The sequence below is a fragment of the Aptenodytes patagonicus genome, chromosome 4 (assembly GCF_965638725.1).
Source record: "Aptenodytes patagonicus chromosome 4, bAptPat1.pri.cur, whole genome shotgun sequence".
Classification (NCBI taxonomy): domain Eukaryota; kingdom Metazoa; phylum Chordata; class Aves; order Sphenisciformes; family Spheniscidae; genus Aptenodytes; species Aptenodytes patagonicus.
In genome coordinates this window covers 67,436,258-67,463,697 of record NC_134952.1, presented here as the reverse complement: position 1 = coordinate 67,463,697, position 27,440 = coordinate 67,436,258, and the positions used below count along the sequence as shown (strand labels likewise).

The window sequence follows — 27,440 nt, the reverse complement described above, 5'->3', positions numbered from 1 at the left end:
AGAGGAATATAGCAGCTAATTGATGATACAGCTTGATCCTTCCTTCCCCTTAACACATTCTTACTCAACTTGCTCCAAATAGAATTTGAAGAATCTCTTCTTCCTCTGCCTGTGAGCCACTGACAGTGCCATTCTTTTACAATTTCTTCCCCTACTATCCATTTGAAGTATTTACCAAATGAAAAAATCCTACTACTCTTATACTAAATGCAATCTGAGTTGGTCACAATTATTTTTCCTGTTGCAAAGTTAAAACTCCTCAAAAATTCTGCACTAGAAATATCAGAGTAAATCAGAAAAAAACTGATTCTGGCTAAAATTATTTGTGCCATAACCAAAGCGTACAAAAAAATACATCCATAATGAAAAAAAAAACCAAAACAAAAAACAACCCAATACCATAAAATTTCATTACCATTCTACTGCATAAGAAATAAGTGAACATGAAGTAAAAAGAAAGCCAAAAACTGGTGAGGTATAAAAGCTGTCTGTTAACACTATTTAAACTGTTGTTTATTTCTGTTCAGGTTTAATTTTCAGGAAGAAAAAAAAAAGCGTCCTTACGTTAGATTGAAAAATATCATTAAAGACACCAGCTAATCATAATTTGATGACTGTAGATTCCTACCAATCCTGTAAAGAAATGTCACATTTGGCTTGCTGCCCACGTCATTAAAATAATCATAATAAACCAAAGTTCATGTGGTGTTATTTTGAAGGAATCAGGCTTTTCACAACACAATCAGAAGTCTTTAGGTTCACTATGACGAAACAAGGAGCACTGCTGAACACTGCAAGGTCCAGAATAATCACGTTTACAAACTGAGATTTATTTAAACAGAGCTCAAGAAAGATAACACAGAATCAGGAAACACCATACAAGACAAGTCATTAAGCTTACTGATGTCACCGTCTTTCCTAGTTTATAGGGACTTTTTTTTTTTTTTAAAGCTTAACCAAGATACTAGACCTGCATGCTTTTCAACTTCCAAACACCACAGATTTTCATATTGCAACCCAGGTCTGTCAGGAGATCTCAAGTTGGAATTAGTTTTTTAAAGAGACCAGTTTCGGCAATAATATTTTGCCTTCTTTGCAAAGCATCACCACCTCGGTTCCCTTCCTGATCAAGATTTGAAGTGCAAACAGCCTTTAAATAGTGTGATCAAGTACCACTCCTGATTAAAATTCTTCTCAAGTCTCTTCTTACACAATTGAGATTTACTCTTGTAAGAGTAAAGGTGCGATCGACAGATTAGTTTGAACTCTCTTTTAAGAGAATTAACATTTAATGGTTATGTCCTTAGTAGTTACTTATGCAGAAAATCCAAACAGCACTTAATAGGAGAGATATTACAGACTGATCAAGAAATTCTTGAAGAATATTACTGAACTTGAGCTGCTCTTCATTTCCAGCATGTTCCTAACACCATTGTAAATTGGTACCAACCCTTACCTCCAACTTGATAGAAGCACATGTAGAATTATCATTTTCCATTGCCTTCAACAGAAAATAAATTCTCTGATAACCAAACTCAATGCTGCACTAAGGCTCAAAAAGAAAAGGGGAGATTTAGGCAACTGCAACTTGGAAGAGAAACCACCAGATTTCAAAAGGGGGGGGGGGGGGGGGGGGAATCTTTTCTCCAAAGCAGCAGAGAAATATCTTCCTCCTAAATTGTTCAATTTCTAAGATTTCTAGCTCAACCGCTAACTATTTTGGAAACCAGCAGTAAGAAAAAAAGACTTTTAAGTTACTAATCCATACCGGATCTTGTCAAACACACCACTACAACCAGAAAGTCACATGCTAAGTTATGCATGTATTCACTGAAACTGCTAAAGAGTGGTTAAATCCTTCTCGAGGACCGTATCGCTTAACGCTAGATGAATCAATTGCAAGAACCATATGTACAAAGCAGAGACATGGAGGCAAACAACAAACACTCCAGGAACACACTGATTCAAATAACCACCTTTTCTCCTGCAGCAGACAGGACAGACATAGATTCCTTACAAATCACTCCACTGTACTTTTTTAAAGAATTGCTATTATTTTGGAATTCAAAGAAGTTCTTGGGCAAATTCCTGAACTAACAGGTTTGTATTTCAAAAAGCATCTGACATACTTCTCAAGTCCAGGTTAAACCATGTGTATTGACTTCCATTTCACTGTCTTTCAAGTGTTTGTTTTGGTACCTGGAAATACTGCATACGCAAATCTGACACAAAGATGCTTTATGCAGGGTCATAACCTGATGTTTTCCAAAGTGTTTTGAGACAGGTCTTCTCTGACCTTTACAAGTTAGCTAGTAAGTTAAAGACTGATTTCCAAATTCCTTCCATTACTTTATTTAAAAAAAAAAAAAAAAAAAAAACCACACCACCACACACAAAAAACCCCAACCAACCAACCAACAAAAAACAGAAACAGAAAACAAAAACGCACACCCATTTCATGGCCAGAAATGACAGTTCCCAAAAGCCACAGAAATCTGGCTCGGAGAAGTTCCGAGGTCACTGAGAACTCTGGGATTACAACCATAGAACACCTCAGCCAAGAAGATCTGAAGAGCAATTTCAGAATTCTCAATGAAGTTATGGGCCTTACACAAGCATTACTTTTGGGAACTCCACATTAGACCAGGGCATCCCCACCACCATGGTGACAAAGAGCTAGCCATGATATCTACCTGTTTTGTTGGGTTTGGGTTATTTTTCCAGAAAAATCTTTGCAATCCTTCCCTCCTCATCATTACTTTCTGGGCTTCCCCAGTATCAGGAGCTCCGGTAAAGTACAACTGCATTCATAGTGCCAGAATTGCGGAGCTGAGGTATGAACTCTAGCAGAGTCTTCACCAACAACGGAAATAACCAAATAACTCAATGACAAACGTGGCTATCAAAAATGGATTGAACATGCATAGCTGGGCGAGGCTATACTTGAGGAACACAGTATCTTCTGAGCCAGAACTTGACGTTCCTGCCATGAGAAATTTGGGGGGTAGAGGTATGAGTAGACAGGACTGAAGTATACACGTTACGCGTGCAGTCTTTTGGTTGCAAAAGAGAACGTCTTCTGTACACCTGGTCTATCTAAAGCAGACTGAGGCATATTGTCACTGGAGGAAAAGAAATTCCAACAAAAATAGCTCAGACCAAAAGGACCACAATTTCTTACAAATGACAGCACTTTTACAAATCTTAAGACAACTTGCCATCTCCCCAAATACCTGATCCACAGTAGAGACACCGTGAGCAAGCAAATGCATCCTTTGCACTCCCTGTAACTTGTTTAGCATAAGACTTACAAACCAAATAAGGACCTTAAACCCTTATCCCCAATTTATTTCCTGATACAGGACAGTAAGCACTAGAGCCTATTTATGACTGATACAGATCACATTTGACGTGGAAACACAAACAATGTAGCAAATAGTGTGGTATCACAGATCAACTATTATTTCTCCTCTATTGGGACTTGTATATGGTATACTCAGTTCATCTGTAAGCAGAGAACAGTGTTGCAGTCTAAAAGTCTACCATCTCTTGTCCCATCACTCAGTATTGTACAGGCAGGTTTTCCGAATGTTTATCGCAGATCAAAACAGCCTGTCTATGGTCACTTAAGCTCACGGGAAGCCATGTAACCTGGAATGCAAACAGCATGACATAAAACTGTGAACTGATAATGAAGTGTGAATAGGGTCAGATGTACAGCATTTTTACAAAATATCAACTGCCTTTATTACACTGCAGTGGGATCACCTGGCTGTAAAAGCATGAGATATACAACTACCTCATCTTATACACGGGAGTACTATATTTTATTTGGTGATCCCGGGGGAAGGAGAATTAAAATTTCTCTCAGGCCCACCCTTTGAAGGAAGGAAAAAAAAAAAAAACCAAACAGCTTTTTACATGCTTCTAATATCATGAGAGCATGAACTCGTATCTTTTGACCTTAGCTTCAACCACCTGCAATAACATTTCATTTAGATCCAAGCAAATGCCTTTTCTTATATACACATAAAGTGTCAAGCAATTCTACTTCTCATGAAAAAATTCATTTCTCTGTACATTTCATACTTCACGTGACATACAAGGGCAGTTTGATTTTGCAGCATAGTGAATTGAAGAATAAACCCAAATGAGCCACTGTCTCACTGGCATTGGAGACAGAAGGAAACAGCAACACAGGAAAGAAAACAACTTGTTCACAAATGAAGCGGGGTGGCAGAGGGGAAGAAAGAAAAGGAAAAAGCAGCAGCAACCAGAACACAAGCAGCTGGCGCTCAGGGACTAGGAAGGACTTCAGCTCCCCAGTAACAGGATCAGTTGCATAATCGCTGCTGCCTGAGAAGTTATACAATGTCTGCCCTTCTCCTCATTAGGAAAACAAATAAGCAACAAAAAAGTTCTTTTAGCACACAGCAGCTAATAAATGAAATACCACATGTTAAATCCTACTGAAGAGAAGGCCCTCTGTAGTTTCAAACACTACTTTTTAGCTTACTGGAACATAAAACATTAAATTCTATGTTAACCCTTATTAAAAGCATCTTATGTCCTCTAAAAGCTACATGTCCTAACATCAGTGCCAAGCCACAAGAATTTACCACCTGGTTTTCCAGCCCTGCTCTCAGAAGACATGTTTGTGTTGGAGAAAGCTGTCTCTAAGGCTAAGTTGAATGAAACGTTACCTCTCCTGTTGCTGCAGAACTTTGTGACTTCTGTGGCTATCACGACATTTGAACCGGAATCATAAACTACTGAAAAATCCCAAACTCTAACACAACTCTAATTCTATAAATGGATATTTTGCAGATACTTACAGCAGAACTGGCAAAATATTTGTAACAGAAATGAAGACAAATCAACCTATGAGGAACGACACATCACTGAAGAACAAGCAGGAAAGAGGTTTTCCTGAGCGGTTATGTACTGTGCAGATCTGTTGTCGTGGTTTAAACCCAGTTGGCAACTAAGCACCACACAGCCACTCGCTCACCCTCCCCCCCCACAGTGGGATGGGGGGAGAGAATTGGAAGAGCAAAAGTAAGAAAAATCGTGGGTTGAGATAAGAACAGTTTAATGCTTGAAATAAGATGATAATAACAACAACAAAAAATTGTGCATGTGTGTGGGAGGGGAACAAAACCCAGGAAGGAAAAAAAACAAGAGGTGATGCAACCGCTCACCGCCCGCTGACCAACGCCCAGTCAGTCCCTAAGCAGCGATTACTGCCCCCCAGCTTATATACTGAGCATGATATCATATGGTGTGGAATATCCCTTTGGCCTATTTGGGTCAGCTGTCCTGGCTATACTCCCTCCCAGATTCTTGTGCACCTCCCCACTGGCAGAGTACGGGAAGCTGAAAAGTCCTTGACTTAGCGTAAACACTGCTTAGCAACAACTAAAATATCAGTGTGTTATCACATTATTCTCATGCTAAATCCAAAACACAGCACTATACCAGCTACTAGGAAGAAAATTAACTCTATCCCAGCCAAAACCAGGACACCTGTATGCTGTGGCATTGCACAAAAAGTGAAAGTGAGGTTTGACTCAAGCGTGAAAGACCGTGAAGACACTGCATGCTGATTAAGAGGCAGTTGAATTTTAGCTTGCCAGTACTGAACCCAAAAAGATAATTCTAGCCTAATTATAGCCCTCTTGTTAAGGACTTGGACCAAAAGTTTTATCCCCTCACGTAAAATTTGCATTTCTCTGTGATTATCTCTTTTCTGCTGTAAGTCTTGCCCGTTTGGTTCTTACCTCTGGGTCAGAAGGTTTCTATCTTCCCACCATGATTTGGGCTCACAGCCCAACACTGCTGCGTTGCAGAGTCAGCAAAGACACGACGCAGCAATATTCCTGAATTTCTTTGGATGTGGAAGTACATGCCATTGCTGCCAAACCCTGAAAGCCATCCAGATAAAACTCAGAGGCTCCATGGCAATTCAGAAAAAATAAAAAACCACAACAATGATGCTAAGATGTCCGTCTTGGCCATTTTATGCCCTGTTGTTATTTTCTAGCTAGTGTCCAGAATACTGCAAAATTCACTGATTGTGCAAAGACAGAACAAACATTCACTCTTCTGCTCACCCCTACAACTCTAAGCATTACCCCCTGTGCTCAGCACAGACCGCTTCCAGCAACAATTGCAGGAATCAGCAGCTCCCCTTGAAGAGAAGCGGAAATAGCAGGATCTGTATTGAAGCGGAAACACACATCAATTTAAGAAGAAAGGGAGACACCTAGCCTATATTCCCCATAAGCCACCGTTCCAGCCTGTCAGCTCCTGGGTAAGTAGACAGATGAGAACAGAACCATCTCTAGTCAAGGGAAAGAAAGAAGCTGCTAACCTGAAAGCCTGCGCAAATGAACATGCTGGCCACAGCACACATTGATTCTGTATATCCAAGATATTCAGGGACCAGCAACTACAGAAAGGCCCACTCTTCTCCACTTAATTCACCAGCCCTGAACTTGCCTCAGGAAAATGATACAGATGTTATTCTGCCACACCAGCCTCTTGCTACCATTACACCTGCAGCAGACTGTCTTGACCAGTTACAATTTCAGAAGCAGTGGCCACGTCACAGCAGCATTTCACTAGCAACCACCGTAACAGGAAAGCAGCACATTTCAAACTCCACTTTTTTTTTTTCTTCCATATTAGAGATTGCTGCAGATGGCAATAATCCAATCCTTAAACCCCCTTATTGTGAATATGCTATAAAGCAGCATAGCTTTACCCATAATGTCTCAGCTCTGAATTAAATAAGCCACTTACCTTTCTTAATGCTTCTGCAACAACTCAGAATTTTGATTAATGACCTGCTCTGCACCAAGTGCCCCTTACACCAACTTCATCAGCAGTCGCCTCACTCCCCTCCTGGCTCTCTGGCAAATGCCGTGAACAAATCTCACATTCAAGACTCAGGGGAGCCATTTTACCTGTTCAAAGAGTAAAGCAACTTCAGCCCACTCTTAAGACACTACTGTACACTAATCAGAGTGCAGCTGGAACAGCTATTTTGTATCAAGAGTGTGATGCCCTTGTGGAGAAGACAAGAAGATCTGACAATCACACACACACACACACCCATTCTTTTTGGTTTTGGTGCTAAGGAAGGAGGAGAAAGAGAAAAGTCACAAGCATAAAGTGCTCCAGGACTCCAACATGCAAAATCTGGCACTGTTCATAAATTTACTTACGACACAGATACCTAAATGCTAAAAACTAAGCAAGTCAGAAAGCTCACAGCTAAGCTTCCAATACTACTAACTGTGCTACCCACTTTCTAATGCACAGGGAAATGGTTTACATAAAAATATGTGTCTTATTAGTACATTTATACATCTAAAAGATAATAAACTTAAATGACTCGCTTTTTAGGTGTCTAGGGTTGCACTATAGTTGAGGATTTCCAATAAAACAGCTCTCTGGAAGTATGATCTTCAAACCAGCATCTAAGGTAATGGGAACCAAGTACCTGCAAAAGGCAATTATTTCCTCCCAAGGCTACAAGGGCATCCTACACATCTATCTTGACTTTGGACAGCTGGGTCCACACACTTAGGAGAGGTGAACTCCACCCTCTCTGTGGCTCAGCTGATGAGCGGTTTCTTTTAACTCAATCACTCACTATCCACTATCAAATACTTCAAGTCTGTAACGACCTTTTTTTCAATGAAGAATGGACAGACAACTAACTTAGACTCATTGCAAAACCCCTCCTAAGCCACTAGGCTTTTTACATCCAGGTAATTTGTCTTTAGGCTTTGCAAATATAATTGAGACTCATTCTGGGTCCTGAAAAATCTTCCCAATTAAATTAAAAATATCTCTTTCTTCAAAGAGGGAAGAGAGAAAGGAACAAACTAGAAGGAAAGAGAAAAAGGAAAAAAAAAAAAAGGCAGAGTAATGATAAGCAAAGTAATTATCAGTGACGTGGAAAAAATGGCTAAATTGAGCAGGTGAGTTCTGGATGCTGGAGAAAAAAAAGGAGATACGTCCAGAAGACATAAAGGAGATGCAAAATGGAAGACAGACTACAGTTTCTGGATGCAGAAGTCCTGAAAACCTATTTACTTAAACCACTAGAAGCTCAAATGCACATGTTCAAATCTGATTATTCCTGCTTTATAACCCTAAAGCTTAGTTTGGGAAGAGGTCAAAAAAATTAAAGTGGCAATAGCATAAAGCAACAAAAATAATTGTCATTTGTTTTTCCCTTTAAACCATTAAAAGGCTTTTGCCTGCTTTGTCAGTAGCATACTTTAGGAAATCCCAAAGCTTACTGTGTTTTGGCCTAAAAAGAACACATTATTAACATACCATTTCCTAAACTTGTCAAGTCTCAACAACTACTCCCCCTGCCTAGCAAAAGAAACAAACGTAAAACTTTCATCCTTACATCATCCCAGTCAAGATGTTTCAAGAAACCAACACAAAGAAACAAAATTAGGATTTATATATCTTGTGTAAAACTGAAGTTCTTTAACTCACTGATCACCAATCCTATGGATAAAAGGGAGTCAATCCAGATTCTCTGAATCAGAAACAATTATGCTGATCCCAAATTACCTGTGCAGGTATACGCTGAAAGAAAAATAACAGCAAAAGATTTAAGTCTAAAAAAAGCAATAATATTTGGAACGTAAATGATATCTTGGATTTAAATAACTAAAATTATCAAAAGCAATTAAGGAAAAAAACCCAATCTATTTAGTGGTCAGTGTATTCTCCCTTTGATTTTTAGTGATAATTAACAAGATCTCCATATTAAAAAAAAAAAAAGGCAGGAGGGGGTCAAGTTTTGAAAAGGGTCTGAGTGTATCAGCCCCATGCTGCTATCTGTGGTTTCTCCCCTGCTCTGAAGCATTTCCAGGAGGACACTGGAGGAATTCTCTGTAGCAATCTTTTTCCAAGCAATATTTTGGCATAAGTCCAAAGCATTTGTTTAAAAACTGAAGCCCAGCAGACTGTATCAGCAATGGACCTGTAGAAAGTCCACAAAACAGTTTTGAAAGAATTTTCTTCCAAGGGCTGATCAGGAAGGACATGCAATTGAGATTACGATACATAAAAAAGACCCCCCAAAAAAACCAAAACCAGCAGGAAGGATAAATGAATGCTCTGGCAAACCAGCACACACACACATACTCTCCCTTGCTCGCTCTCATGAGCGGAGCTTTTTGCAAGAGCAGAATATCAAAACCAACCGAAAAAGGAAAGCGAAATAATGCATTTGTTTCATTTAAAGCACTCCCAGGAGCAACAGTAGTACATTATGCCAGACTTACAGGAACAGACACTGCAAAAGAAACACTAATTGTGAAGCAGAGATAGGTCCCTAACCTGGGTTGTCTTACTTGTGGCAAGCTGATGCATTCCTTCCGTCTGCCTGTCCAGACTTGTCAGCATACCGCTTGGAAGCAGCCGAAAAAAACTTATAATGATGTTGATAATGTAGAGTGTAGATTCAGACAGCACCTCCTCCTCTATCAATTGGTGGTGACACCCAAAGGAAGAACAATTACTCCACCATCCAGCAAGAGGTGCCCAAAAGGGACTGGTAACAAGGGGGCAGGGCATCACTAACCAGTAAGATGAGGGAAGGAAGAAAATGAAGAGTAGGAATAAACTCAAGGTGACTAAAGAGCAAACAGCGTCAGAGATTAATTAATTAAAAACAAATATTCCCTCCACAAATCCCCAAACTTTTTCCTCCAGTTAAAAAGCAAGGACAAAAGCTCCGTCTATGTCCAAGTGAGACTGACTATTGCTATTTCCTAAACTGAAAGAGTACAAGAAAAGTATTGCATTGTGACTGCAACACAGTTTTCTTAGGCTTGCAGATCCACTAGGATAGTTTCTCTAGAGAGCTCAGAAGACAAATGGACTTCCAAGAACTACCGCGGCACAAATGGCACTGCTTTGTCTACACTGCCATTTCTCTGCCCTGTTGACAACACAACCAGCATAGTGGAAGCAAAAAAAAAACCCCACCAAATTGTTTTAGTACTGGGAGGACCTCATATTCTGAAACCATCTGACATACTTAAACTACGGGGGGGTGTGAAACAACAACACACAACAACAAAACAAAACACACCACCACAGAAAACAACACACCAAAACAACAACAACAACCACCACCCCAAAAAAACCCCAACCGAAAAAAATCCAAAAAACCAAGCCCTTGCCTACTGGGTAATGAAATTTCTACCATTTTGAGACTGAATTGTAAGTGACTACAATAATGTTGTTTAGACACATAATGTTGTTTAGTTCAGATTTTCCAGCATGTTTCTCAAAGACATTTATATTTGCTATCTCACCCACATTATTAAATCGATCATTCTGAGATAAACATTGTCTCCTCACATTAATATACTCATTCACTATCACTGGCACGTGATGCTCAGCATCATTAAACTGATACCTTCAGGTCAGCAACTTCGCTTCAATCACATTAAAGGTACACCAGCTAATAGAACCAATATATTAACAGAAGCCAATAATTCATGCATCTGGATGAACACATGGGGGGATACTTGGTAACTGCTATCTTACTTATTTACTTACTACTTAACTTATTTGGATCTCTTTGTAGACAAGGCACCTTCTAACGTCATCCATTTTAGTACAGTCAAATGCACAGTTACATGCTAGGAACCAGAGTGGGAAGAAGGGATCGGAATACATAAAGCACAAATTCCGGAAGGAGAACCAACAAGCCCGTGGCAACATGAGTTACGTGACCCTTGGATGCAGCAGGAGGCACCCCCGAGTTGGGGAGATGGGTGGGGAAGGAGGGGAGGGTTTCAAAGCAGGCAAGAAATATTACCCCATATACTAGAATGCTGACAGACTACCTCGAGACATCTGAAGGTCACTTTTCTTAAAGGATCTTAAGCTCAAGAGGGCACCTAGAATACAAATAATGACCACCAACCACTTAAATATATTTTATTTATCACTGAAAGCTAAATTTATTATGGAAGGTCAAGAGAAAGTTAAAAAGAGACTGGGTCATCTTCTCTGTATGCAGATCGTATTTACATAGCACAGGGCTCTCTGACCTAGCAGATAATGGTATTACAACATGCACTGGAAGGTAAGGAAACTCACTGTTAATCTGGAAATAAGAACCTCTTAGGAGAGTGATAACTGGCCAGGAGAACAGATTGCTAACCATGTAAGACTTCCCCCTAACTCAGAGCTATTCATTACATGAGACATCTTTCTAAAAGAGACACTTCCATTCAACTAAAAGATGTTACAACCAATGCAGTGATGTTTCACTGCTTATGTCGAAGGATAGTAATTTCTTACTGTAAAAAACACTACAATCATCCAAAGATCACCACTGAAGTACCAGATTCTTCAGAAGACAGTTGTTTTTAACTAAGAAAGGACACCACAGAGAGTGAAAAGATGTCAGGCACTGTAATTATACTGCTCCAGTACACACATTTTTCAGATCCTGCTCTGAAACGTCCATGTTCTTGGTCCCTTTCTCTTGCTCTCCTCCTCCTTTTCCATGCCTTTTTATTGAAAAAATTTTAATTTAGACTGGACTAGCTATTCTTCAAGATGAATCAACAAGACCTTGCACAACAAACAGCAGAAAATAAGAATAACCTATTAAGAGGTATAAATTTTGAGACAGTACTGTAATTTTAGTACAAGCTTCCAGCTCATGATGAAGTTTTGCCATCTTCTTCTTCCCAGCCCTGTTCAAAATACGCTGTTAGGTCTTAGGAATCCCATCTCAGGAACACTCATTACAAATGGTATAAAGACGACTAAGAAGCTTACTTACTAACATCAAAATACTTAAGCATAGCAATGAAAAAATAAATGGAGGGTGAGAATACCACTCTTTTTCTGTAAGAGAGAAATAAGGAATGGCATTAACGCAATACATATAAGCACATATGGATGTGTCTTGCCATTTATTGCCAGTTCATAAATAAAAGGGAAAGACACTGAAAATAGGAAGCAGAAAGCTGCAAGGATAAATTAGAAGAAACTCACGTAATGAAACTCTCTACTGCTTCTACCAAGTTTGCTATAATTATGGAAAAGTATTACTCCACCCACTGGACACAATGAACCCTGCCATACTTCCAAGGAGCAGTGTTTTAAAAAAACAACTATAAACCCCCACACGTTGAGGAGACCAGTCACTTAAGCAGCAGCTTCCCCTACGGACAAGTGATTTTACCTATCAGCCACAAAAACTGTCCTTCCTCCAGCCTGTGAATCTTCTGGGGCTGGCCAGCATCAGACTCCCGGCTGCCCGACAGGTCATGAACGACAGCAAGGCCTGTGCTCCACATACCATCCTATATTATTGCCCTAACGTGAAAGCCTAGAAAGATGTATTTCCGAGCACTAAAGCAATCAAGTGCCATTCTTCTCTCTCAATACAGTTCAGCCTAAGCGTTATTCTAAGAGTACGTGATGAGAGCTGGAGGGCAACAGAAAACATACTTTTACTCCAACACTCAGAGTCACAGTGAACTGGTCAAAACAAAATCCTCATGACTTGTTTGCCAGGCTGGTTTTTTTGTTCTTTTCTTACAGAAATACTTAATTGTTGTTACCGAAGAAACTGGGGGAGGAGGGAAGGAGATCTATTTTACTGTTTTTACTTTTTATTAGTAGATTTTATTTGTTAACTGGCAAACTGGCCATGGCCATATAAGTAGTCATTAACAAGAAGGGGAAAAGAAAAAGGTCAAGCATTCTTGGCAAAACCATTCTACAAAATTCTTCAAGATATCTGCAGACAAATACCTCTTGCCCAGTCTAAAGAAATGGTAGCAATACTTGTATTAATGAGAAAATAACAGACAAATAATAAAAGTCTTCATCAGGCCTCCATTTTCCATTCATGTAGACAAAGCTATCTTCCTTAAACAGTTATACCAAAAACTACTCAAGGAGAGTTTTCATACGTTAACAAGAAAATGCAACACTCTGCACCTACCACAATTTTTTTTTCTTTAAATATCAAGACCAGCTATTAATCCCAAGCAATGCAGTTCTAAAAGCCTGGGTTATTCAGAGACTTTTTTCCAAACGTTATTTAATGCTTTACAAGAAAGTATGGCTTCTGACCAATGTTCTGTGTTCCAAGTTAATACTAAACTTTCAGTCAACTCAGGATGTTCCCGATAGAGCTCCTGCCCCCCTCCCCCTGATTAACTACAGGCTCATTTCCTTGAACATACCCTGAGCAAAGTCAAAGGGTCAAAGGACACTTATTGTTTATAATTAATTTGTTTAAATTCACAAAAGCAGCCCACTTTCTCCTCAGCAGAGGTAAGAGCCTTCCACATGCTGTGCTAACTTTCCAATGACATTTACGTTAGCCACTGCCAGGACCTCATGGCCGCTGACACCAGTTGCTGCTGCCCACCACTCCAAGAGCAAATGCAGCAGAAGTCTAAGCAACAGACCAGTTATAAGCCCAACAGTGAAAAACAGTTACAGTAAAATATCCAGTACTTCCATATCCCATCAAATAACAAGTGATCTTACTATCTTCAGTATCACATAAAAAAAGAAAAGAAAAAAAAAAAAGTCACCCTCTGCCTAACTGCCATGGTGCTTCACAGTGCACCTGAAAGATTCACGTCTTCATCTGCTGCTTAAAGCACATCAAAAGCTCACCCCACACCCACCACCTCTTGTCTTCCCATAAGAAGTCAGGCCTCCAAACCCCATGCTCCCAACTAAAACACCCTAGCTTTGACAGAGAGCAAAAGACACTATTGGTTTCTGGACACAGAACATTTGGCCCTCCATCATACGGATTCATATGGTTAACTTCTCTGGTAACTTAACGTGGAGCTACCGGGAAATTAACCAAAATCAAGAAATGTTTTTCAATTGACCATGACCCTGCACTGTGTGAGGTGCTCCACTTTCCTACTCAAAGCAGCATTGAGAGGAGCACTACAGAAGGCAGACAACAAGCAGGTCTTCTAAGGATCTCCACCACCACAACCCTCAGCTTAATGCAACAAGACAGACCTGAACTGAACTCCACACAACATGAACACCTACTAACAACGGTATCCCTTTATTGTTTGGGTTTTTTAAACTATTTAGTTAAGCTTATTCTCATGTGTTGTGCTATTATGTTTTCACTTGAAATGTTTGTCCTTACTCAGGACAAAGTTCAACTTCACTCCTCAAAGGATGATGGAAAAGAGGATGGGCAGGAAAGAGGAAGAGAGTTTTCATCTTCCTAATTTATTCTGCCTGTGCCAGAGGAAGCTAAACCCTCACCTTGGTATATTCTCTACTCAATCTGAGCTACTTCAGAGAAACATCAACTATATTGATCTCCTTTTATAAAGAAAGATCACAATTTAAAGACACATAGCTAGATGAAAAACATTTTTCCAAATACATTATTTGCAATACACACACACCTCCTCTGCTTCCATTTATTTAAAAAAACAAAAAACCACAAACAAACCAAAAACCAAACATTCAGATCATCCTGTGTATTTGAAGCATATATATACAAACGTGCTTTACTGAAATAAAAACAGGTTATAGCTTTAGGTGGTTTAACTGATCAGTAGGCTATTCCAATTCACACCAAGAAACTGTACAAGTAACTAGGTGGCAAAAAAAAAAAAAAAAAAAAAATCGAGCTACTAATATAGCATATCCAGATTCGTGCCTCCCTAAGTGCAGGGACATCACCAGTGAAACTGCAAGGGATTTCAAACAAAGAACAAGGAAGCCTTCCCCCCCCCCCCCCCCCCCCCCCCGATCCAACACCACTAGGAACATGGTTATGTTCCCGGTAAGAAACTGAAAGCAAAATATTTCTGTCTCCAGAAGTTACTATGGTCAAAGTAAGAAGTGTTGCTACTGTACTTTTACACTCTCTAATAATGAAAAGCTTGAAGAGATACTCCCAGGTTGCTTCATGACCTATTCAAAACCTAAATTAAATATTCTTCACTAGCTTATCCTCACCACTCAGAACTGTGAAAAAGAAACTTTTGCAAACCTAATTAACAAGTGGATTAGCATCCTCTTAGATCATATCCACAGAGACTTTGTTTTTACATTTCTATTGTGGCTTACTGCTCAACTGCTACTAACTCAAGCATTAGCATTTAATTTGTGATGCAATACCAAAACTGTTTCTATGCCTATTCCACATGACTGCTTATAAAGAATGTTTACTTCTGCGTGTTCAGAGATGCATCCTTTCTTCTGCAAGTGTAAAGAAACTCCCAAATAAAACAAATTCCACTCCTCTTCCGCCACTTTATCAGACAGGAAACCAGTGATGACAAGAGTATTGCCAGCTCTGACCACATCCTTCTCAATCTCATTACATTCGTGGCATCCCAACTCCAAGCATTTTGCCATGTGAAGATTCCAAAAATGTTGTAGCCCTCGCAGTTGTGGGAAAAATTTGACAACTGCATGCTCAAGGCTCAAAAATCAAAAAGGAAATACATTTATTTTGTGCTTTTACTGCTTTAAAAGCCCTAACTTGAGTCAATCTTACAACTGAGGGCCTGCACCACGACATTTCAACTCTTAGGTTAGCAACCCTGAGAATATCAAAAGGCTCAACTTTTACATTAAGAAACGCACTCATTATCTGCTTTGTCATTCTACCATGCGATACATTCTGTACTCTGTGCACTCATGCAAATACAAAGCAAGGCCTTGATCTTGTCCCTGGCTCTCACATGAAGACCCAAGGAACTCCATAAAACCCCATTAGAAGTAAATAAGTCTTGGCAAGAATACGACTGCAGAGACAAGTCCTAAGACCATCAGTGGCACTCTGAATGCTATGGAGGTGGTGAATCTTAGTGCAAAAACAGTAGATAGCGGTCAAATCATCATCAGCCTGCAGTAAAAGCACTCTTCTCTCCTGTTCCAAAGTCAGAGGACTAAACCCCTCCCTCTCCCATTCAATGGGGATTCAAAAGCTTCTGGCATTAAAACAAACATGCATGGGAAAACCCAAAGTCCTGTAAGTTTCTTCCACTGTCAGAACAATAAGGCCCTGGTTCTACAACTAGACAACTTTGACAGATACATGGATGTACAGTATTAAACCTGAAGGAGCTGGGAATTCCCAGCTCTTGGTTCCCACTACTCCTTTGGCTGTCCTCAGACAACTGCTTTGCTCCTTTTTTTCAAAAATTAAGGATCATTTCTAAGCTTGCTGCAGTAATTCCATACAACACTTGCCCCTGCTCTCCACAGTTTGGGTGCAGGAACCACTTCACCTAGCATTGCCACTGAAGCCTCCATATCATCCAGGCAAAGGAAAAAAAGAAAAAAAAAGCAGCTTCTGCCAAGTGCCGGGTCCTGCACTTTGGCCACAACAACCCCATGCAACACTACAGGCTTGGGGAAGAGTGGCTGGAAAGCTGCCTGGCGGAAAAGGACCTGGGGGTGCTGGTTGACAGCTGGCTGAACATGAGCCGGCAGTGTGGCCAGGTGGCCAAGAAGGCCAACAACATCCTGGCCTGTATCAGAAACAGTGTGGCCAGCAGGAGTAGGGAAGTGATCGTGCCCCTGTACTTGGCACTGGTGAGGCTGCACCTCGAATACTGTGTTCAGTTTTGGGCCCCTCACTACAAGGAGGACATTGAGGTGCTGGAGCGTGTCCAGAGAAGGGCAACGAGGCTGGGGTCTGGAGAACAAGTCTTATGAGGAGCAACTGAGGGAACTGGGACTGTTTAGCCTGGAGAAAAGGAGGCTGAGGGGAGACCTCGTCACGCTCTACAACTACCTGAAAGGAGGTTGTAGCGAGGTGGGTGTCAGTCTCTTCTCCCAAGTAACAAGTGATAGGACGAGAGGAAATGGCCTCAAGTTGCGCCAGGAGAGGTTTAGATTGGACATGAGGAAAAATTTCTTTACTGAAAGAGTGGTTAAACATTGGAACAGGCTGCCCAGGGAAGTGGTGGAGTCCCCATCCCTGGAAGTATTTAAAAGACGTGTAGATGAGGCGCTTAGGGACATGGTTTAGTGGGCATGGTGGTGTTGGGTTGATGGTTGGACTCGATGATTTAGAGGTCTTTTCCAACCTTAATGATTCTATGATTCTAGTACAGTCCTCCTATTATGAACAATTCAAAGGCCAATACTCCACACCAGTCTAATAAACCTCAGACAAAAGCTGAGGCTGATTATGCCAAGTGCGCTTCTATCTGATTAACCTTCTTAACGATCTTTACCCTCCCTAAGCCATTCTGAACAGCCTTTCTCCCTTTTGGGATTGTCCATCATCCAAGCACTTGAAAACTCTTTCAAAAGTTTTGTTACCAAGCCAAGTTGATATTTTGTCATATTTTTAATGAAAAAGCACGTGCATTCTCTCTGTGCACACTATTTTTTTTTTTTTTTTTTTAAAACAGCATACCTTCTGGACACCCTAAGCATTTTCCTAGCCTGCAATTTCTCTATTCCCCTAATTTCAAATTATACAAAAAAGGATATACTTAAGAGTGCCAAGTAACCAAACACAAACTTTAGGAAGCCCCTGGTGTACAAACCCCCTCTTTCTATTACAGCTCATCTGTGAGTTAAGATTTTGGTTCTCAGCAAGAGCTAGGGGCAGCAAGCAACACTACTTATCACCATGGCATTCAAATACAGTCCACTTTCTGAAGCAACATCCCATCAGATACTAGTTTACGCAAATCAAACCACCCTGCTTTGAATTATACTGAGATTTTTACCATGTCTTCATTTGAAAATAATAAATCATCTGGTAATGTAAGAACATAAAACATGGTTCACTTGCACCCTCACTCCACCTGGCAGAATGATACTGAGAAAAGCAACAGCAAGACAATCCAGGTAGAGCTACCCTCTAATACCCAATGCATGGTGATACCTCTGACAAAACCAGTAGTGAAATAAAAAGCCAGATGAACATTTCTCTCAAGAGCTCCTGATCCATATTCTCACTGAAGTCATATCATTCCAAAAATGAAGGACCCTAAAAAACATCTAAGGAACATGTAGGAACATCTTCCCTTTCTAGCCATGTGTCTATCTCATCACTACCGAATTGTCAGCTCTGAAGGTTTTGCTTTTCTCCATTTGCTTATTTCACACAGCTGCTTTAAGTTATGCATTGACTTTTGTAACTCCCCGCCTACTCTGAAACCCTGCAGTGCAAAGCCTCAAACGCACATCCAAAACCAAAACTGGCATGGCCATTAGAAAGAAAATGCATGATTCAAGAGAGGGAATAACTTCTTTCACCAACTAGGAAGTTTGTAGAAAAAGTTGCTGGAAAAAAGTAGGCAAAAGCCAACTATAAAGGGTCTGACTTCTCTAAGATAGGTGTCTTGGAATTGGAATAAGAGGCTTAAGTTAGGCATGTAACTGATGAATACCTGCTGACCTGAAAAAGTACGAGTTTAACTCTCACATACTTTCAGTGTAATATGCAATTTCTCTAGAGCAAGAGAGAAAGGGATGAAATAAGCCATCTGGAAAATCCACTTCTCCAAGAACTTTGAAAACACATGATTGTCTGTACACTAAGTTAGCCAACCTGCTCAAAGCTTTTTCCTTGTAGTATTGTAATAAAATGCATGACATGGAAATAACAATATTTGTGAAGGTATAAGAACTAAACATTTTTTAAAGCATATCTGATTGTTATAATTCAGATGCATCCGTCTTATCTTTCTCCTACATTTCTTAACATTTACCCAAAAATGTGAAGCTATGTGCCTTCATACCATTCAATATCCCTTACTGTTCATTTCTTCCACGCAATTCACTCTTTCCTAGCATAACACTGTTCTATTGCTTTCAAAATTTTAGAAGGTACTGTAGCACATGTAAAAAAGTAAGTTCTGCAAATCTGTTCCTATTCTGCGACATGACAGAAGCATTAGAAGTCATATGCTTAGGACAAGCAGAAATGCATCACAGGACATTGATGAAACACCAAAACCAGCAAAGCAATCAAAACTGTTTTCCCTTAAAAGGGAAAGATCCCAAAAGATGACATGTAGCTCTCACTGGAATAATCCAATTCCAAAGAAACGTCAAACAATTTTTTTCCCAAATCTCAATACAGACAGTTCTACTTCCACACTCACAGCTTTGCTCAACAGGTGGTGAGAGAAAAAAGGAAAAAAACAAAAAAGAAAGAAACACACCATAAAAAAGCCAAAAAGATTCCCTGCTGTTATTCAAAATCCCAAAAACATCAGCACAATTGTCAAAAATTACATCAATTGCACATTTCCACACAGAACAGAAATCAGAAAATTTTGCCCCAGAGCTGTTCATGGGAAAAAACAAAAGATGTATGTCATCTTCACTCACAAAAGACTTAAGGGAAAGCAAAAAAAAATACCTCCTGTACATTTAGAGCAAAGCAAACAGAAAAGGCACAAGACCTATTCTTCCTTCTTTGCAGCTACTGGACAAAGCTGCACTTCGCACCTGTTTTGAAAGCCTTTGTACTGGCCAAGAGCTCCTAGCAGGTGTAAGACAGTTCCCCCAACAGTGACACCAGCACCTGAGACCAAAGCCACAGCCTCTTCACCAGGCTGCTGCTACCTAGTCCTCACTGCAGTCATCAAGTCCCTTTTTGTAGCAGCTTCTAGAGAGAGAGAGGAAGAAAAAGGTGCCCAATGTGTGAAACCCTATTTCAGTTGAGTAACTAGCAATCTTTGGTACCTTCTGACTAACCCTCATGAAAAAGGAGGCATGGGGAATAACCAAAAACTCCCCAATACCCTTCAGCTACCTTAAAGACCAAGTAGAAAAGCCAAGTTCCTGCAACCCTTACAGTTACATATTTAAACCTTTTATAGGCATGTATACTAAAATCGAATTAGCTAAGCATTGTTCCCCCTTCACCATTCATACAAAAATTCCTTTTAATTACAGATGAGTATCAAATTAACATAGGGGGTTTAAACAAGCCACTTTGAGTCAGAAAATGTTACACAATACTAACTCAACAGTTTTATACAGCATTTCCTATTCCTCCTTCACCTGTTAAGCTCTGAGACAGTATTAGCATAAAGATCGAAGAAGATATGCAACAACTGTGCTACAGAACATCTAACTTTGCTTAAATAATCATCCCCATCATCCAATGGGTGACCCAAACACAAAGAGTCTGTAGGTACTGTGTTATCTTTCACTGTCAAAAAAAGGAAGGTGCTGTACGCACTTACCTGTAATATCACAGAAGAACAGGGGATGCGACCAACAAGCAAAAGGTTGCAATACTGCATCACAAAACATGGGTTGCTTGCCAAACAGATGCTCTCAAGGCTGGATCACCAATAATGCATATTCAGTCTTGCAAAGTTTGCAGTGCTATCACCTGAGCCAAGATGCTGCTCTCACATCCGCACCAATGACTTCAGTCAAAATGTTACAAGCTGCTAGCAGAATTCTGTACATAACATTAGAAGCTTTGGCACTGAGAGTGCAAACACGAATATAGGATAGGGCAACACTTTCTATACTGTCTGTGGGACACCTGATTAAAACAAACATGCATAGGGGCCTTATAATTATGTCCTGTCTTCTCCTACCCAGCCAGGACAAGGTGCAAACAGCCCAGCAGCAGGATATAAAGTCTTCAACAGAAGATAACAGGAGCCATACAAGAGTGAAACTGTTTATTACAAAGTGAAAACTGAAAACCAAATTACAAAGTTAAAGAAGCGAGCTGTTCCAGGAGACATGTCAATCTTACGTCACCGCGCCTCAGTCTCTTCAACACTGAAGGGTGCGTGAAGGCTTACAGTTATAACTCAAGTTGTAGGTCCCTCAGGGCACGTAAGTAACAAAAAAAGTATTTTTAAAAACAATCAACATTGCCAATAATTCAAAGAAACTAATAGCATAAGTATTTGTCACAACTTGGGCATTTTAAATGCTGTACTATTGCAATTAGCAACACCACCAACAACAAAAAGAATCAAGGAGAAAACCAGTGAAGTTAAAAGCTTCAGTATTAAAGCCATGAAGAAACCATTTGTTTTCCCCCTACACACATATCCAAAAATTGTACTATGGACCAACAAAAGATTCTATTTCCCATTTCAAAATGCAAGTTTCATTCCAGTAACATATCATAAGAATGGACTTCCACAGTTCCAATTATCAGAAAGGCAAGCACTAGGGGGTAAATTGTGACTAAGATGTATGGTTTCTCACAGCATACTGTATCCGCCCTTTCCAAAATCTGTTTATTTTGGACAAATGATACAAAACTTCCTTATAGCAGGAAGTCCTGCAAGTCAAAGGCCACTGCTGAAACAGTATTTCCGCTATTTTGCAATAGGAACTTAAAATCACTTACAAACATGAACGAAACTGCTAATCAACATCAGCAGACTTGTCCTTCAGCAATTTAACCATCAGAGAGGGAACTTTTCTTTACATTCTTCAGCTTAGCACATCTTCAGAAACCCAAGTAAATCCCCACAACCCAATGCTACAAAACAGTTAACATCAACATTTGGGAAGTGAAACACCATGTTCCAACACCAAAGTTTCCAAACAATCTTGTGACAGTCCTGAGCATTTCAAAGGGTAAGCAGAACATCTGCCCACACTCACCACATACTCTGCACATGAAGCATCCCAGAAGTTTTCCGGATGCTAAAAAATCCAACTGAACACTTGCAGAAAACTATGAAATAGTTAAAGTGAGACTGGCAGACATGAAACGCATTGCTGAATTCCTCTAACAGCAACACACATCAGTACATCCTGAAGACCTGCTCGCCTTGTATACTTCTTCTGGCAGTTTAGCTCCAGTAAACCAGAGCTAAATACCAAGGCTTTCATACCTACCCAGATGGCTGTTAGCGTACCTTCTCAGCCAATTCATGTAGCAAGATGCAACAAGATAATGCAGCCTTCTGAACTAAATTTGTTATTTCCAGCTTGAAAATATTAAGAATTATAAGAATTTTGTTACTTGGCATCTTTCTGTTACTGTTTTGAAAGAAAGAAATCAGAGTTCCTTTCCCATAGTACTGATAACACAAAATACTATCAAGTAGCTGATCTTGATGCACCGAACTGCAAATAAACAATCAACTGGTCACACTAACCCTTACTTAAACCTTGATATAGAAATGTTGTAATACATTTTTAAATGGGTGCTGAAGATACTAAAACTCACAGCAGCATTGTGCTTAACTTGCTTCAGTTTGAATCAAATAGATAATCAGCTTGCTAAGAGCTGCAATATAATTGTAACCATATAACCCAAAACATACTACATTTTTATTCCAAGTCTAGCAGCCTAAAACTGCCCAGCAAATTGGAAGAGCAAACAAACATGTCCAGTTCCTAGCAAACACATACCAAACTGAAGAATACCATTCACTGATCTCTAGTCTACCACCACTGGTATTTGAGGCATTCTTCTACCCAAAACACATTGCTATCAACACTGTTGAGTATTCCAGAGCTGGCTCCAATTGAGCTCAACAGACCCACATCACATAGCGTGGAGATACCCACTCGTAGTCCAAATATGCAGCCAAAGTTAGATTACCAGCACTTCTTGACCAGGATCATGGAGCAAAGGCACAATGCCATATTAACATGCATGCACATTTCCAGCACCCAGTGCATTCTGCTTCATAAACATGCCTGCCTATAACCTAAAAGCATAGAGAAGGATTTGGTTGGCTTACTGCAATTGACCAATTTAAACAGCAGTAAGTTTTGTATTTGCAAATGCTGCGAGTCTACCAACATTGCATAGGACGAGCAAAATACTGCAGAAATGCCAGTTCACGCAAACTGTACAGTTTGTTCGCATAGCCTACTTCAAGATACTGTTAGCTTGTCACCAAAATGTGCCAAGGATGCAATCAAGCTGGCTCTCTGCAGAACCAGCCTAGATCCATGGGAGTCTTAGAGCTCAGGAACATCATACAGCTGTAGGGCCATAACTGGGCACAGGGGCATGCACGGGCACAAGGTAGCAACGCAGCTCTGGCACAGTTTATGACTTGGCTGGTCATTTCTGTTTGCTACAACATGCAAAATCTACTTTTTTAAACAGGAAACCTACCATTTGTTTTCCATAGTAAAATTTCATGGTCCAATACATGGACGTGCACAGACTTTGTCACAAACCTACACTGCCAAAGTAACCAAAATTCAATCATTAAAATAAGGCCAGGACTTGCAGGTCTACACTGAAATCTTGGGAGTTACTCCAGTTAGCCAAGAAATTTCAGTTAGATTATTCATGAAACTACAGGTCAAAAGACATACATTTAGTCCTCTGCACTATTTCTTCCATAAGTCTCTCTCTATGCAGGCATACATAAGCACAGCTAGAAGTTACGGTCCTAATCTTTCAAGGTGAACATCACACAGGGTTTCAGCACCCAGCACTACTGACTGGACTCTATGCAAACCTCTTCATCTGTGTGGATCACCTCCCAGAACTGCAGGGCAAAAACCACATTGAAGACAAGCAGCAGGTACCTCAGCACCTCCGCAAATGCCCCCACACTATGTTCTGGACCCCCCAGGAGCCACAACCTCCCCATCCCCGGGGACGCACCAGGGAGAAACCCACCGGGTACTTTAACGTGAATGTCCCTGCCGCACCACGGGGTCGATAGCTCGAGACTGCCGCCAAAATAACTAACTACATAAAAAAAACATTAAGGGAAAAAAGCGATCCGCCTCCGAGCCGGGCTCACTCCCCGCGCTGGCCTGGGGCGGCGGGCGGCCCCCCCTGCGGCCCGGCTCCCCACCGGCCCTCCCGCGCACCCAAGGGCTGGGGCCGGCGGGCCCCCTCCCGCACCCCCGCCGGGGCTCCCGCGGGAAAACCGCCCTCCCCGGCCACAACAAAGGCCGTCGGAGCGGCCCAGGGCCGCTGCGGGGCTCCGCCGTCCCCTCCGGGCTCCCCTCGGGCCCCCATCCCCGCCGCGGCCACGCCAGGCCGGGCCGGGGCCCCGGCACAGCCCCTGCCCGCCCCCCTCCGCCGAGCGGGGCCGAGCCGCCGGCCCCGCAGGCAGCACTGCCCCGGGGGCCGCGGCCAGAGAGCGGCTGCTGAAATAAAACATTAGAAAACCGAGGGGGGTTGCCCGCGCAGTGACAATGATCCATCACCCGAGGCACCTGCGCCGCCGCCCCCTCCTCCAACCCGGCGGCGGCGGAGGGAGGCGGCCGCCCGCACGACATCCCCAGGGAGCGGGGCGGCCGCCCCGGCCTGCGGCCGGGCCGAACCAAGCGGGGCCGGCACCCCAGCAGGGACGGGGGCCGCAGCCCGCCGCGCCGGGTCTCCCCGCGGCGCGGCCGGGCCCGACGGCGGTGCAACAAAGCGCCGGGGCCCGGGGAGCGGCGGGTAGGGCCGCCAGGCACTCACCGGGAGGCGGCAGGGGTCTCCGTCGGTGCCGCTGTGCCCGGCCCGGCCCGCCGGGCCGGGGAGTGGGCAGCGGGCGGTCTCTCCTCTCGTCTCCTCTCCTCTTCTCTCTCCGCTCCTTTCCGCGGGCACGGCTCGGCGGGGGGGGAGGGGAGGCGTTACGCGACGGGGTGGCCGCGGCCGGGCGGTGCGGGCCGGGCCGGGAGGGCGGCTCCCCCGCTGCGGCCCGGGCGGGCTCCGGCGGGAGGCGCCGCCGCCGCTGCAGCGTCCGGGCGCTGGGGTCGTTCCGGCCCCATCAAGGCCGGGCCGGGCCGAAGGGGCCGCGCGAGGCGGGGCGGAGGGAGCGGGGCCGCTCCCCGCGGCGGCTGGTGGCCATCTTAGTCCTCCTCCTCCGCGGCGCCGAGTACCCCCTCCCCGCCCGGCTGCCAGTGCTGCCTCCTCCCTCCGCTCCTCCTCCTCCTCCCGGCTGGCTGCTGTCGCCGCCGCTCCCGCGGCCCGGCGAGGCCGCCTGAGGAGAGCCGGTCCGTAATGGCGGGCCCCGGGAGCAGCCCCTCAGGCACCGGCCCGCCGCCCCCTCCCCTCAGCAGGATGGCAGCGCGCCGAGGGGCTCCTCTCCTTACCCAGACCGGGTCGGCTCGACAGACACACAGGCCCCCTTCTTAGTTCTGGGGCTTTTTACAATTATCTTACTTTTTAGAGCAGTGGGTTTCCCGGGAAGACACTTGGTGTGTTTGGTTTCTTCCCGTTCTCTGACAGAAATCCCACTCCTCTAGCACTGAAAGCCGGTGTCTTCTCCCCTCTATCCCCGCTGTAAGCCCCGACACCACAGGCCAGAGCAGCTGACGAGCTACCCAGCCTGCCGAGAGGGGAAGCCGTCCCAGCCAGGAGCCCGCATGTGGGATGAGGGGAAGGAAATGCAGGTCAATGCAGGAGCAAAGAAGCCACCTTCTTTGAAGGGTTGAGATGCTTTCTCTTAGCTTTTCATAAGTGTACACCTAGGGGAAGTGCACTGGATATCCCTAGTATCAACCACAAAGAGGATTGTACATCTGTGCTGGCCAACCAATCTCATCTGTACGATCCAAATGTTTAAACACAGAAATAGTTACTCTTTTCCTAATTAAGCCAGAAGTTCCATTAAATTCCCAGTGGCCAAAGGACTCCTTTTTGTCAGCGGGACAAAGCGTCAGTTTAGCCACATGCTGGGCACACAGCGCAGGGGGTCACTGCAACCCTGGAGCAAGCTTCATCCGCTCAGATACTCCTGGGGAACAGTGCAAAGGTGTGTCCACACGTGTGTGACCAGATACCCTTCTGCCTTTTTCCAGTCACTTATAAACTTAACTCCTTCAAGAAATCAGCTGCTAACAGCCGTTCACCCCCTAGCAGTTTTGTTTGGGGTATTTTTTAATTTACAAAATCCCTTCTGAAGTCTTCACTGAAAAGACTAAATAGCAGTGTGGAGAATCTGGCTGCAGGGGTAAAAGCTGCAATACACAATGCACAAACCATCTGAGACCTCTCTATTTCAAGGGCAAATTATCACAAGCACCAGGAACCAGGACCATTGCCTCTTGCCTCTGCTAGGGGGTCTTATTAAATGAAGCTATGTACTCTGTTGTACTTGAGGACAAATGGAGTAAATTACATTTATCCAGTCTTCCTTCTCTGGCCATTAGCATCAAACATGTAAATCCACTTAAAGTTTTTACTGGCTGATGTACTGCTGTTCAGCTGGCAGTGGAAGTCATCCCACTCCCGTTTAGGTGGAGGAGGCCTCTGCTTAGGACTCATGGATGTCTGGAGTGAGGCTAACCAATTCAGCTGCTAAGGAGCACTCACTGAAGACTGAAGTGTAACTCCAAACAAACAAACCCCACTTCTCCCAACTGAAAAACAAAATAAGCAAGGACAAGTTTATAACCTCTTTGCCTACACAATACAACACTGCCTTTACTTGTTAAAGGCATCTTCAGACATCCCTAAATTCACTGTATTAACAGGAGCAAGATTCAGCCCAACTCAGGAGAACAGCCCGGGCTATAGTTTGGGTTGGAATGGGGCTGACTGGCCCTTTGCGATACCTGTGTTTTTTTCTGTGCAGGATAATCAGTGAAGAATAGGCACCGAGAGAGAAATCATGCACAGTATGTCAGCCATATTCCTAACACAGCAACTGTAATATGATCAGTGGCAGAAGCTCTTAGACAGTTGGTATTCTTGTATCCCTGGAAAAAACTTAAATTTTATACCATGTGTATGTTTTTTTGGCCCTCCTGACCAAATGCCTACTTTTCCCCACTTTTTGGACACAGAGCATTTTAACAACCTCTACTCCAACCACTTTCTTTCCACCCAACTGCTCTTTGCAGCTTCCTCTTCCCACATCATATGCTAACAGAAGTAATTGTCACTGTCTGCTACGGAAAAAAAATATGCTTGTCTACAGCTAAGGCCACATGAAAAATGTTACAAGAATAGGAAGGGAAAATGAGGAGGGTCAAAACATGAAACTATAGATTTCCTTTCAGGGGATGCCTTTTGAGGGCACTCACCGTGTTTTGCATACATCATGGAGTAATGCATACACAGAAGGGAAAGTATGTGCGTTGAGTTATATTCTATCACATACCAGACTGAAATAGTTTGCCCCTGGAGTGAAGGCTAAGCTCGAAGTCGGTGGAGAGTGTGTTTGTACTACAAAACAACCAAGGTCTGTATCTCTGTTCATTCAAAGCCAACATGCACATTTCTTTGCACGCCTGAATTTTTACAGGTGCGTTCTTCTTAGTTAGTAAGTCATGCCAGTCTAGAAGCAAAAACACAATGCACACTACTAGCAAAATTTGGCCCCGTTTGGTATATTTTTATTCTGAACTGCAGCAAGGGGAAGCACTGATTTCATCAGCTTGTTCCTACAGTTATTTCACTTACTGTGCAAGATGCAGTCTGTGAATGGTACATAGCAGTTACACTTCACAAAACAAACAAATCTCTCTGTAATTTATGTGTAGGA

At 42.5% G+C, this 27,440-nt stretch overlaps 1 protein-coding gene across 1 annotated transcript in view; it reads right to left on the bottom strand.

Moving 5' to 3' along the window:
* Window positions 1-24,594, bottom strand: part of WDFY3 (WD repeat and FYVE domain containing 3) — a 190,098-nt gene extending 165,504 nt beyond the window's left edge. Inside the window, exon 1 of the mRNA XM_076337073.1 lies at window positions 24,428-24,594. The gene's annotated coding sequence lies outside the window, so the exon portion shown is untranslated. The remainder of the gene's footprint in view (window positions 1-24,427) is intronic.
* Between the last annotated feature and the right edge of the window lie 2,846 nt (window positions 24,595-27,440).